The 12,139-nt window shown below is 53.1% G+C and overlaps 1 long non-coding RNA gene across 1 annotated transcript; it reads left to right on the top strand.

Moving 5' to 3' along the window:
* Window positions 1-1,326: 1,326 nt before the first annotated feature.
* LOC135323232 (uncharacterized) lies at window positions 1,327-8,772 on the top strand. Its single transcript, XR_010384514.1, has 3 exons — window positions 1,327-3,640; window positions 7,228-7,538; window positions 8,701-8,772. It is a non-coding gene; the product is annotated as an uncharacterized LOC135323232 (long non-coding RNA).
* The last annotated feature ends 3,367 nt before the right edge of the window (window positions 8,773-12,139 follow it).

The following is a 12,139-nucleotide window of genomic DNA, read 5'->3' as shown; positions in this document are numbered from 1 at the left end:
GGCTCTTACATACCAGCCGGGTTTTTATTAGTTCCCTATCCGGAATGCGCTCTGGGCGCGCGGGAAAAAAGGAAAACGCACGTACCTGGCGGAGCTCCGAGGGCGGCCTCGCGGGCCCGCCGCTGGCGAGGGGGCCCCCAGAAGCCACTCCCCGCCCGGCCGGTCGCCCCACGGCCGGTCCCTCCCTCCCCGGCGACGCACCCCGCCGAGCCAACTCTCCAGGAAGCGCGAGGAGCTTCCTGTCCCGGCGCCGCATTCGTCTTCCAGCGCCAGGGCCTGCTCCTCCTCCTTGTGCGCGGGCGCGCGGAAGATCCCCACGGCCCGGCAGACCCGGAGAGGAGCTGCGCGTCCCGCCGCTGGGCTGCGGCTCCGCCTGCAGATCCAGACCGGGGCCCGGGCGCGTCCTCCTCCTCTCCGGCTCCGGCCTTCCCATGTTCCCGGCCAAGCTGCGGAGACGGACGCGGAACCCTCGGGGAAGACGAGGAGGCGGAGGCGGCCGCGATCCGGGCAGAAGCCCGGGGGCGGGAGGGGTGCTGGGCGGAGGGGCGAGCGGGATCCCTGCGCCCCGCGGCCGCCGCCCTCCAGGGGCGCCCGGCCCCGCCCCCGCGGAAGGGCCCCGCCCCGCCGCCCCGCCTCCGCCGGGCACTGAGTCCTCCCCCTCGAACACCCCCGCTCCCGCTCTCCCTGCCTTAAACCCCTCGCCTCTCCGCCCCCCCCTCCAGCCCCGCTGTTCCTCCCCCGCCCGCGCCCCTCGGCGCCCCCAGCCCCTCCCTTGCCGCTCCCCGCCTCTCCGGTCTCTTCCACCCTTCCTCCACTCGCTCTCCTCCCGCCCCAACTCCGGGCGCCCCCCGCCCCTTCCTGTGCGGGTCTCCCCCACCAGCTCTCTTACTCCCCCCTCCACCCCGCCCCGCCCCACCCCATCCCACCCCACCCCTTCAGCGCCTTCCCACCTCCCCCTGCCAGCCGGCGCCCGGCCCAATAGCCGCCCTCCGCCGCCGCTCCCTTTGTCTAGGCCACGGGCGCGAACCAATGGGATCGCGCGGAGACGCGGGCGGTGCGCGTCTGGGCCAATCGGCGGGCCGGGCGGGCCGGGAGGGGAGGTGCCGCGGCACGGGGATCCTGCGCTGCAGAGCGGCGTCTGGCGGGCCTGCGCCCGTGCCCCAGAAGCGTGTGGCTCCCCGCCCCAGCCGCCTGAGCTCTTCTCCGAATCTGCCCTCCGCTGTCCAGAAAAGCTTCCCGGAGTGGGGAGGGGGTGGGGGTGACACTTCGTGGCGACCTCGGGGGCCCAGGGGATTTGGTTAAGAACCGCCTGTCGCATCTCTCTGGGACTTGCAGAGAAATGCAGCACCGGAAGAGAAAGGAGGGTGCTCTGAGAGCCTCCCGGAGCCCCGGAGGGGGTTGCTTGCTGCTCAGGGGCGCCCCCAGCCCCTAGCTAGTTCCCATGGGATGGCGTTGGGGCCCAGGGGCCAGTCCGGGCGGCAGTGCTTGCCTGGTGGCTACCTCAGGAGCACCTCGAATGAGAAGTGGCCCCTAGACCCCCTGGGCTAGGTCAGACTGAAGAGGAAAAGCCGGCGCCGAAGGACTCAGATCGGGAGCTTCCGCAGCCAGCCAGGGTTGCACCGCCTGCTACTCTTAGAACCCTGCCCAGAGGCAGGGTTCTTCCTAGCTTACCTGCAGGAGGGGATCAAGGCGAGGGGCTCTGCCAGTGCCCTCACTTCAACCCTGTGGGGATGAGAAGGATTCTGACACTTGTATTGCTTCCCTGCTGCCTCTTGGGAGAGGGGGAGGTGATAAACCGCCTTGGGGACGCCAAATTGCTAGTTCCCATCTTTTCCTTAATGGAAACACAGAAAGCAGGCTGCCTTGCTTCTGGAGGAGAATTTGTGCCGGCTCCAGTCCTGCACCTTCCTTGAAAGCAGCAGACAGGGTCTGTCTTATTCTATGAGAGGGGGAGCCACATGATGTGGTCGGCTGCAGTCCTCAAGGGAGGGTGGCTTCCAAACTTTCCTTGGTTTCTAAACCTCAGCTCAAAATTTAATCACAGGTAGAGTAGAAACCAGAGCGGAACAACCAGCGATGGTTCTTTTTGAAAGCACGGGGCGTAGAGACCTTCCAGGAAGGGGCTTCCCTGCAGGGTCCTGTCCGTCCAGGGGCTCGCTGACCCTACATGAGCCGGGTGCCATGTCACAAACGTCCTGAGACCTTCCGGTTTGGCCCGAGGATTCTCGGTCCCCACATCACGAGAGCTGCTGCTACCAAAGTCACAATCCAATTTCCCATTGCTAAAGCCGCTAGACAGTGACCTCCAAGGCTCCACCTTGGAGTTCCCCCCTCCAAGAGTGACAGGGATCCTGAGCCAGGCCCCCGGGGGCCAGTAGGAACCAGGAGGCGGCAGGCAGTCCCCACCGACAGGTCCTAGGAAATTCTGCTCTCGGGGACTAAGCACCTAAGGACTGAGAACTGAAGGGCTTTAGGTGCCTCGAAGAGAATCGAGATGGTGGTCCAGACACTCCTAACAGCATACGTCCCCATCTTCCATGCCTGGAAATGACAGAAAAATTTAAAAATCCATTATAACCAGGAGAACATGAAGGGCACCCTTGTGGGCCAGGAATCCTGGGGGTCGGGGGCTGTTGCTCTGGCTGGAGGGGAGCAACTGCTGGCAGGTGACGGTGGCACAGAGGCAGCAACCGAGGGGTCTAGGGAACCATCGGGGTGACCCACAGGGGTATCTGTGGTAAGCCCCACCCCTGGCTGTGCAAAGCAGCAGGCGGTGGACAGAAAAGGATCCTGTTGGTAACACCTAACAGAACAGGGAGTCTCATGTCCCCAGAGTGGTCACTGAGGCCCCTGGCAGCCAGCTGGACCCTCCACACAGTCTGGAGACCACTGACTACTGACAAACAGGGACCCTTGCATATGAACAGGAAGCAGCACCAGGCACCACACAAGAAGGACTTCACCCGAGGCAGGGCCAGGATTGCACTTCCACCCTCTTCTCCCAAATTCCCTAGCAAGTAGGTGTGGCTGTGTGAGCTGAATGTCAGTGGGTGTGACTGGCACCTCTCCTGTGCCTGGACAAAGCATTTGGGCCTGGACGGTGACAACCCTAGTGACTCAGGAATCTGTGTGTTGAGGATGGCCAGTCACCATCCTGCAGCCAGGACTCTTGAACAGCTACAGGAGTTGAGACCATAGTCAAACTGGAGCCCTTGCCATGTGCTGTACAGAGAGAAGTCCGCTGCCCTGTTGTTGGGGCTGTTCCACCTGAAACAAAGGGTCTGGACGTTGGAGCAATTTAACTGAACTGTGCTTGGTTGAGTCACTGATTCCAGTTCTCTCCCCTGCAGTAGAATTTCACATCTCCCTCCTTGCCATGGCCTCCAGGTGGCACATACTTCTCCACCCTGACTTCGGGCTTGGCAGTGTGACTCCCTTGGGCCAGTGGGTTGTTGGCAGAAGTGAGGTGAGAAGAGGCTCAGCATATGCCCACTTGGTCGGCCTCATCCATGGGAAGACAGTATTCCTGGAGGAGTGGGGAGCAGACCACACGCTCATGGGAAGCCACCCGTCCAAGGAGGGTGAAGGAGCCCCGGAGCAGACCAGAACGTGCCCCACATCCACTCTCAGAGCAGTGATGGTGAGCGTCAGTGATGTTTAAGCCATGGAACCTTGGAGTGGTTTGTTATGCAGCATTGCTGTGGCAACAGCTGACTAATACGCCCAGCCTAACTAAAACAGAAATGGGTGCCCAGGGAGCTGGTGTGACCAAACCCTAAAATATGTGGTGTTAGCTTTAGTGGTTGGCTTGTGGATGGCAGGGAAACGGATATGGCCAGCTGGAAATAACAACACGCTTCCCTTGTTATGCCCCGGCTAAACACTTGGGAAAACTAGGGAGGTGACAGGAAAGAGCCAGAATGTGAGTGAAAAAAAATGAAAGTAAGTTTGAAGAGGTACTTTCCAAAAGTCAACTGAAGAATGCTCCAGAACACAGTCAGAGACCAGAAGTTATAACGTAGGAAGGAAAAATTAAGAAACATGGGCCTTGGGGGCGGGGTCTGGCTCAGTGGCAGAGCGCATGGTCCTGGGTTCAATCCCTAGTACCTCTATTAAAAAAAAAGGGAGGGGAGAAGGAACATGCAACATAAGCCCACAGTTTTTTGCATTCAGTTGTGAAAAGGAATTGCAAAGGACAGAGGCAGAGGAAAGGAAGCTTCAGGAGAGAATACAGGGGAACAGCCCTGGGCGGGAGAGGACACTTTAGCACACAGAGTTGAAAGGGATCAAAGAAAAGCTCCCAGTGGGGAAAAAAAGTTACCTCAAAAAAAAAAAAAAAAAAAAAAGGAAAGAAAGGGCTAAGCCTGCCATCAGACGTCAGCAGCGTTGGGTCCAGACAGCGGAGGGGCACCCTCACAGTTCGCAGGGAACACGACGTGAACCTGTGATTCTCCACCGGGCCAAACAGCCATTCGCCTGGAAGGGAAAACAAACACTTTTGGGGGTCGTGCCAAGTGTGAGGAGAGTTTCTTTCCAACGAATACCATCCAAAATAATTACTAGCTTATATACTGTAGCAAAATGGAAAACGCATCCAAGAGGAAGACATGGGCTACAGGGAGCCAGCGAAACTATTTTTATCAGGGGACGCAGGCTGGAAAATACTCTCAGCAGTCTGGGAGGAAAATCCGGGTGATCTCATCCCGGGCCGAGGAGAGGAGAGGAGGGAAGTAAAACTGGAAAGTGGTGTGTCTCGTTCGTAGGGACGACCGAGGTATTTGCTTAACTCTGGATGTGGGTGGGGAAAGCTAGGTTCAGATGCGCACGTTAGAAAAATGTAAGTAACTGCTGGATAAATAGAAATAGGAAGTAAAACTTCCAAACCGCTAGAAGAAAAAATTTGCACAAGGACATCTTGACTTTTCTGACAAAAGCAGGAAGCAGGGGCGGGTGGCGGGTGGGAAGACCAGGAGGAAACAGGTAAAGAGACTCTGCAGTCAGACCCCAGGACTAGGTTTAAGTACGTCGGTCATCGCCGTCAGTGCTGATGAGTTACAGTCTTGCATTAAAAGACAGAGGCACTTGGGATAGGCGAAAATTCAACATCCAGACAGGTGCCGCCAACGAGGCTGAGCCCCAACCGCGGCCGGTTCGGCCAGGGGTCCCTAAGCTGGGCCTGTGGACGGGATCGGGGTCCGGAAGCTGAGATGACACTGTGTCATCACGCCTGTCTTTTCTCTGGTCTCTCACTGCAATTTGGCATTTCCTTCGGTTATGACTTCACTGGTATTTTCCAGTCACTCTGCAGTTATTGTAGGTATCCTGAAATACTGTTTCTGTTCATCAGGACTTCAAAATTTGGGTCCTTATTTAACATGTTAATGAGGAAGCACAAACACCATGATTTTTGTGATGTGGTAATACACATATGCAGAACATACACAGGTCGTATACAGAGTTCGGCTATCGTACTGTCATGTCATTGGTCTCCTTCATAACACTGTGTATCTAAGAAACCTTACGCTAAGAAGGGGTCCGCAATTAACAGACACACACTACTGTATATAAAATAGATAAACAACAAGGACCTACTGTAGAGCACCGGGGACTATATTCAATGTCTTATAATAACATGTAATGGAAAAGAATCTGAAAAGAAAAAATATCTATCTATCTATCTACTTACCTACCTACCTACTATCTACCTATCTACCTACCTACCTACCTATCTACCTATCTACCTACCTACCTATCTATCTATGTGTATGACTGAATCACTTTGCTGTACACCTGAAACTAACATTGTAAATCAACTACATTTCAATTAAAATTTTTTAAAAAGGGTTCTAGGTGCCAAGAGGTACCCAGGCCCATCATGATGACTCTGCTGCTGAAGCCAGAGCCGAGCTGGGTGGCACGGGGCCAGTTCTGCACGGCACCTGCAGTGGGACGGGTGGGACTCTAGGACAAGATCCTGAATTTTATTCTGGACTTGCCTGAATCCTGTTGGATCCTGTTGGGTCTGGGCAGGAAGCCGGCAACTCCAGGCACCTCGCCCAGCCTGAGGGCAGAACCGCCCCCTCCCCAGCATCCTGAGGCCCTGAGCAGGACCCTGCCTCTGGGAGACACTGCTGGATCTCTGTGTCCGCCAGCGCTGCCCTGCAAAACGTTCGACTTCATTAGCGTTGATGCCAGTTTGAGGCAGAGTTTCTGCTACCTGCACGCCCCCCCAGCAGTAAACCCCGCAGAAACACAGAAAAGGGGTGGGGAGGGGACACCAGGTGAACCTTCTGTTTCTTGATCTGGGTGCTGGTTGCACAAGTGTGTTCGTTATTTGAGAATCTGTTGGGCTGCTCATTGAACGTAGCTGCATTTTTCTGTGTGTGTTGCGCTTCAGTACAGAGGTTGCTTTATTTATTTATCTAGTCGGGGGAGATAATTAGCTTTACTTGTTTATTTATTCTTGGAGGAGGTGCTGGGGATTGAACCCAGGACCTCACGTGTACTAAGCATGAGCTCTACCACTGAGCTATGCCCTCCCCCACTAGAGTTTTTAAATGTTGTATCAGTGGTGATGGTTGCACAACACTGTGAACGTTCCGAATGTCACTGCATCCTATACTTAAAAATGGCTACAACACAAATTTCCTATGTATATTTTACCACAACAAAAAGCAAGCAAAATTTGTAGGATGACAAAAAACATACTATATCAGACAAATGCTAACAAAAAAAGAGCAGATGTAGTAGTATTAATAAAAGACAAAAAGAATTCAAGGCAGAAAGCATTGAAAGAGACCCCCCCCAAAAAAAAAACACCCCACTCTTTCATTTGCAGCCATCACAGAGATACGCTGGGTGTAGGAGCTGTTCTGTAACTTCGGTTGCAAAGACTAGACAACACATTGTGGGCAGCCCAGGCAGAGTTTGTGTGTCTCAAGCAGGAAGATCGGAGTCCAGGATAGATCCAGCTGTCGGAGGAGCTCATCAGAGATACAGAATCTGGCGTCGGGTGGCATCTGGCTTTTGTCCTCATGGTTGCAAGATGGCTGCTGTGCCTCCAGATATGTCCTGCTTCAAGAAATGAAGGGGGAAGGGCCAAGGGGTAAAGCCTAAGCCTTATCTGCACACAGCTGCTCCTTCGTTTTTAGGAAGAGAATTCCTCAGAGGTTTCTGTCTGCGTCTCCTTGGCCAGGACTAGGCCACATCACACCCTTTGTCTTCCAGGGAGACCAGGAATCTGGGGGTGACTTGAAGAGCCTGGGGGCTGCAATCATCTGGAAACACTTTAGCTCCCACGCCTGGTGGTTGATGCCTGTGGACCTCAACTGGGCTCGTGGTAACTACCTGTGGTCTCTCCGCGTGGCCTGGGCTTGCTCACAGTGTGGCGGCCTCAGGCCGTCGGACTCCCTGCATCACAGCTGGGGGCTCCAGAGGCTGCCATCCCGAGAGACGCGGAGAGAAGCAGCGAGGCTCTGCTGGATGAGCCGAGGCTGTGGCCAGAGGCAGCCCTGACTCGAGGGGGCATCAGAGAACTGGTAAGCGTGTTTGTTGTTTTTTTTCACACCACCACATGCCCAACTGTCAGTCACTGCACAAGAGTCGAAATTCCAGGAAGTGAGAGTCTGACTGCTGGGCTGGTGTCCACGTGCAGGAGGATCCTCAGGAGAGTTCATTTAAAATACGTTTAAAATTTGGTCTGTGAATTTGGGGTGGGATCCGGAAAGCTCACACAATACGCTCCCTCTGTGCTTCTGATGTGGGTTCCCAGAGGAATGACGCTTTCCAGTGCGGGCGGGCATGGTCGGCATGGCCGCGTCAGCCCTCAGGCGGTGCTGGGAGACAAGTGCCCGAGGGGAGGACCCCCGAGCCTGGCGAGGTAGGGCGGGTTGCTGAGCGGTTGCGAAGAGCACAGAGCAGCCCTGGGGGGTCCGTGAGAGGTGGGGGGCACACGGAGGCGGGGACAGAGGGGCGTTGGTCCCTGGCTGCGGGCCTTGCCTGTGAGCTGCGGGCTGGCTTTCTGTACCCAGCTTTAGCCCAGTTCCTGCTCACAGCACTTTCTCGAATAGCATGAGTGGACTGGAATGGTGGCCTGTGGCCTGGGGGAGGGTGAGGACTTCAGAAGACACTTCTCTGCTGACCCTGGAGATCTTGCGGGTCTCAGTCTGAACGAGAATCAGAATCAACTTGGGAACTTGCTGATACACAGAGTCCAGACCATTGAAGACTCCAGTTTAGAGGCTCTGGAGGACAGGGGATCTGGCCTTTTTTCCTAAATATTTTAAATTTTGTTTAAGAGTATGCAAATGTATGGAATAAATACAGCAACATACATTTAGCAATTATACAAAATCACATTATATATCATATTATATTATATAGAAACGTTTTATATACAAACCAAAAAAATCAGAATGTTTTTGTTAAGCTTTTTATTTCAAAATAATTCTAGACTCATACATAGTTGTCAGAAATAACAGAGAGGGCTAACGCACCCTTCACTCAGTTTCCTCCCATGGTTAACGTCTTGCAAAATCACACTACAATATCACAACCAGGATTTTGGCATCGATACAGTCAAGATCCAGAACATTCCATCACCACAAGGATGCCTGCAGTTGCCTTTTTATGGCAACTCCCCCTGCCCGCTCCCCCCGCCTTAGCCCCCTACCCCCACCGTCCTCTCCTCTGTTTCTACAGTTTTGTCCTTTTCACGGATCCTGTATAAATGGGCCCTACAGCATGTGACCTTTGGGACCGGCTTCTTTGACTGAGGACAACTTACTGGAGGTTCATCCGGGCTGCTGTGAGCAGCTTTTCCTCTTCCTCTTTGGTGTGGACGGATTCGTTTGTTCAGCCATCGGCCCTGGAAGGTCATTTGGGTTGTTCCCCATCTTTGGCCTTACAAATAAAGCTGCTCAGCTTCAGGATTCTGTATGTGAACCTGTCTTTATACATATTTTGTTTTTAAATTGAAGCACAGTCAGTTTACAGTGTTGTGCCAATTTCTGGTGCACAGCACCGTGCTTCAGTCATGCAGGAACACACATACATTCGTTTGCATATTCTTTTTCACAGTAAGTTACTACAAGATGAACCGAAGTCTTTATTTCTCTGGGATAAAGGCTGAGGAAGTACAACTGCAGGGCTTGAGGTAGTTGCATGTTTAGTTTTTAAAGAAGCAGCCAGACTGTTTTCCAGGAGGGCTGAACGCATCACGTTCCTACCAGTAACGCATGTGTGACACGGTTTCCCCACATCCTCACCAGCATTTACTTTTGTGGCTGTTTTTCATTTTAGCCGTTCTGATAGGTGGGCTCCCATGTCACCCCGGGGTTTTAATTTGCATCCCTGACGGGCCCAACATGGATCTCCTCCTCCTGTGCGCAGCGGCCGTCTGTCTGTGTGGCCTCTTCAGGGAACGCCTCCTCATGTCTTTTACTCATTTTCTAATTTAATTGTTTGCTTTTTTTTTTTTTTTTTTAACTGCTGAGCTCTAAGAATTCTTTGCATAGTTTAGATCCTAGTCCTTGGTTGGATCTGCGGCTGACAGACCTCTCCCCCCCTTACCCTGTCTGCTGCTTATCTTTTCATCCTGTGAGCGGGGTGGGTTTGCGGTTTGTTTTCTTTAACTTTTTGCTTCTGAATAATTTCCAGTGTACAGACGTTGAAAGAGAGCTCCTGGGTTCTGCTCGCCCAGATTCCCTAAGTATTAACATTTTACTATGTTTTCTGATCCTACTTTTTGTTTTTAATTTTTGGAGCCATTTGAGAGCAAGTTACAGACAGGGTGCCCGTTATCCGTAAACCCTGGCCTGTGTAGTTCCTGAAAGAAGCACCCGTGTAACGATCAAAATCAGGACGTTGGTGGAGGAAGGCGATACCCTTCACTCACAGACCCAGCAGAGGTTCTCACAGATCGCCCCAACAGTGCCTTGTCCAGGTCCAGAAGCCAATCCGGGATCACACGGTGGACTGTTGTCATGTTTCCTTAGTCTACTTAATTTTGGAATCCAAGTCTTTCTTTGTGGCTTTCTTGCTTAGGCTCAAGAAAGCTTTCGTTCCACGCTTTGGTCTGATGGTCGCAGTCAGCACCTCAGAATTCAGGGAGGAAGGCAGAGCCAGCAAAACCTGTGTGGCAGGTGGGGAAACTGAGGCTGGAAAGTGGAGGGCTCCCTCAAGATGGTAAAGCTAGCCGACAGTGGGGTTTCCAGGCTCACCGGCCCGGTCCCAAGACCACGTAGACCCTGAGTTGGGACCCTGAATGTCACTGTCCACTGAGAAGGCAGTCCAGGTGGTAGGAAGACAAGATCACTTTTGAAAAATCTAGTTTCAAGTGTGATCCAAAAAAAAAAAACTTTTAAGACTGGTCTTTCTTTGTATTTCATGACCGTGATGTTTTGGAAGTGAGTTTGAACGACATCCCTGGGGTTGGGCTGGTTTCTAGATCCCGCGTCTGCACTTTTGGCAGGACCGTTTCAGAAGTGATGCTGTGCGCTTCTCCATGCGAGCTGCCTGGAGGTGCACGGCGTCTGCTGTCCCCGTGCTGGTGGTAGCGACGTTCACCCCGCAGGTAAGGTCACTTCTGCCAGGTGTCTCCACTGTAAAGCTGATTAACGAGCGCCTGGACCCACTGGTAAGTAAGGGATAATAGTGAGCGCTCGGCGCGGAGACATGTGGAGTCTGAGGAAATCTCCTGTTTCCCATCAGCCTTTCACCGGCAGTTTGAGCCTCTGTCGTTGATTCTCCCTAAATCAATTATTAACGTGCTGATTGGCAAATGGAAGTTTGCTAATTCCATTATTCCTTCCGCGTTTAAGAGCCAGCTTTCTCTCCCATTTATGGATTCATCCATTTATTTATATCATGACTTATTTATATCATAAAGAAAGATAACAGTCCATTACCATCTTTATTCTGTTGCAGAAGTTGCTCTGGATTTGGGCGGCGGGAGCCCCTTCACGCTGCTTCCTACCATTTGACACCCCGGTCAGTCTCTGCGTGCTTCCTCACCTCCCGCCGACACGAGGCATTCCATTTGGAGCATTCCTGCTCCAGCCCTGGAATCAGCCATTTCTCCAAAAGCTCTCTTCCTCCTAGTGGAGAATGGAATTTAGATACCAAGGTCTGGGCACTAGGTGCGCTCATTGCTGCAGTCACCTTGTTGTCTCTGGGCCCTTTCGGCAGACAGAGCAAAGAAACACACACACACACACACCCCGACATCTATTTCTAGATTAAAAGGCACGAGTTCACAGGGGTGGGTGTAGCTCAAGTGGTAGAGCACATGCTTAGCATGCACACGGCCCTGGGTTCGAGCCCCAGTACCTCGTCTATAAATGAATAAATAAACTTAATAAAATATCAAAAAAAAAAAAAGGAATTAAAAAAAAAATGAGTTCACTCCAATACCGCAATTGCAGCTCAGCTCCACAGAACTGATTCGAGGCTTCGTCCTTTCCATATTGGACACTCTCTTCCTCAAAGGTGAGAAGCCTGACCTCTGATCTTCAAGACACCAGCTGCTTGACTGCCCTGCCCAACCACATGCCTGACTAGCCTGGTTCCTTGGCCCCAAATAAAAGGAGTGGAGAAGAAAAAAGAAGACAAGAGCAAAGCAGAGGGGAGTGCATTGCTTTTCAACACCTGCTGAAACAAATTACTGCACACTGGGTGGTTTAGGACCACAGGAATCTAGTCTCTCCCAGTCTGGAGGCCAGAAGTCCAGAATCGAGACGTCAGCAGGGACGGTCCCTTCTGGAGGCTGCGAAGGAGAAGCTGTTCCATGCCTTTTCCGGCCCTGGTGGCTGCTGACGCCCTTGGCCCCTCGGCTTGTGGCCGCCTCACTCCAGTCTCTGCTCCATCACCACGGGACTTCTCCCCTCTGTGTGTCTGTCTGCAAAATTTCCTCTTCCCGTAAGGACACCAGTCATTGGATTAGGGCCCTGGTTTATAACGCTAACTTCCTGCTCTGGTTCAGTTGCCAGCGTAACCACAGGCGGGTTAATTAATCTTAACTCGATCACATCTGCAAAGGCTCTATTTCCAAACAAGTTCCCGTTCACAGGTGCGGGGCGTTAGGACCCCAACAAGGCAGCCCACAGCACGGTGGAAGCTGCGTTTGTGGCAAGCCCAGGGG

The sequence above is a fragment of the Camelus dromedarius genome, chromosome 16, assembly GCF_036321535.1.
Source record: "Camelus dromedarius isolate mCamDro1 chromosome 16, mCamDro1.pat, whole genome shotgun sequence".
NCBI classification, from domain to species: Eukaryota; Metazoa; Chordata; class Mammalia; order Artiodactyla; family Camelidae; genus Camelus; species Camelus dromedarius.
The sequence above is the reverse complement of the archived record's forward strand: the minus strand, read 5'-3'. Positions and strand labels throughout refer to the sequence as shown.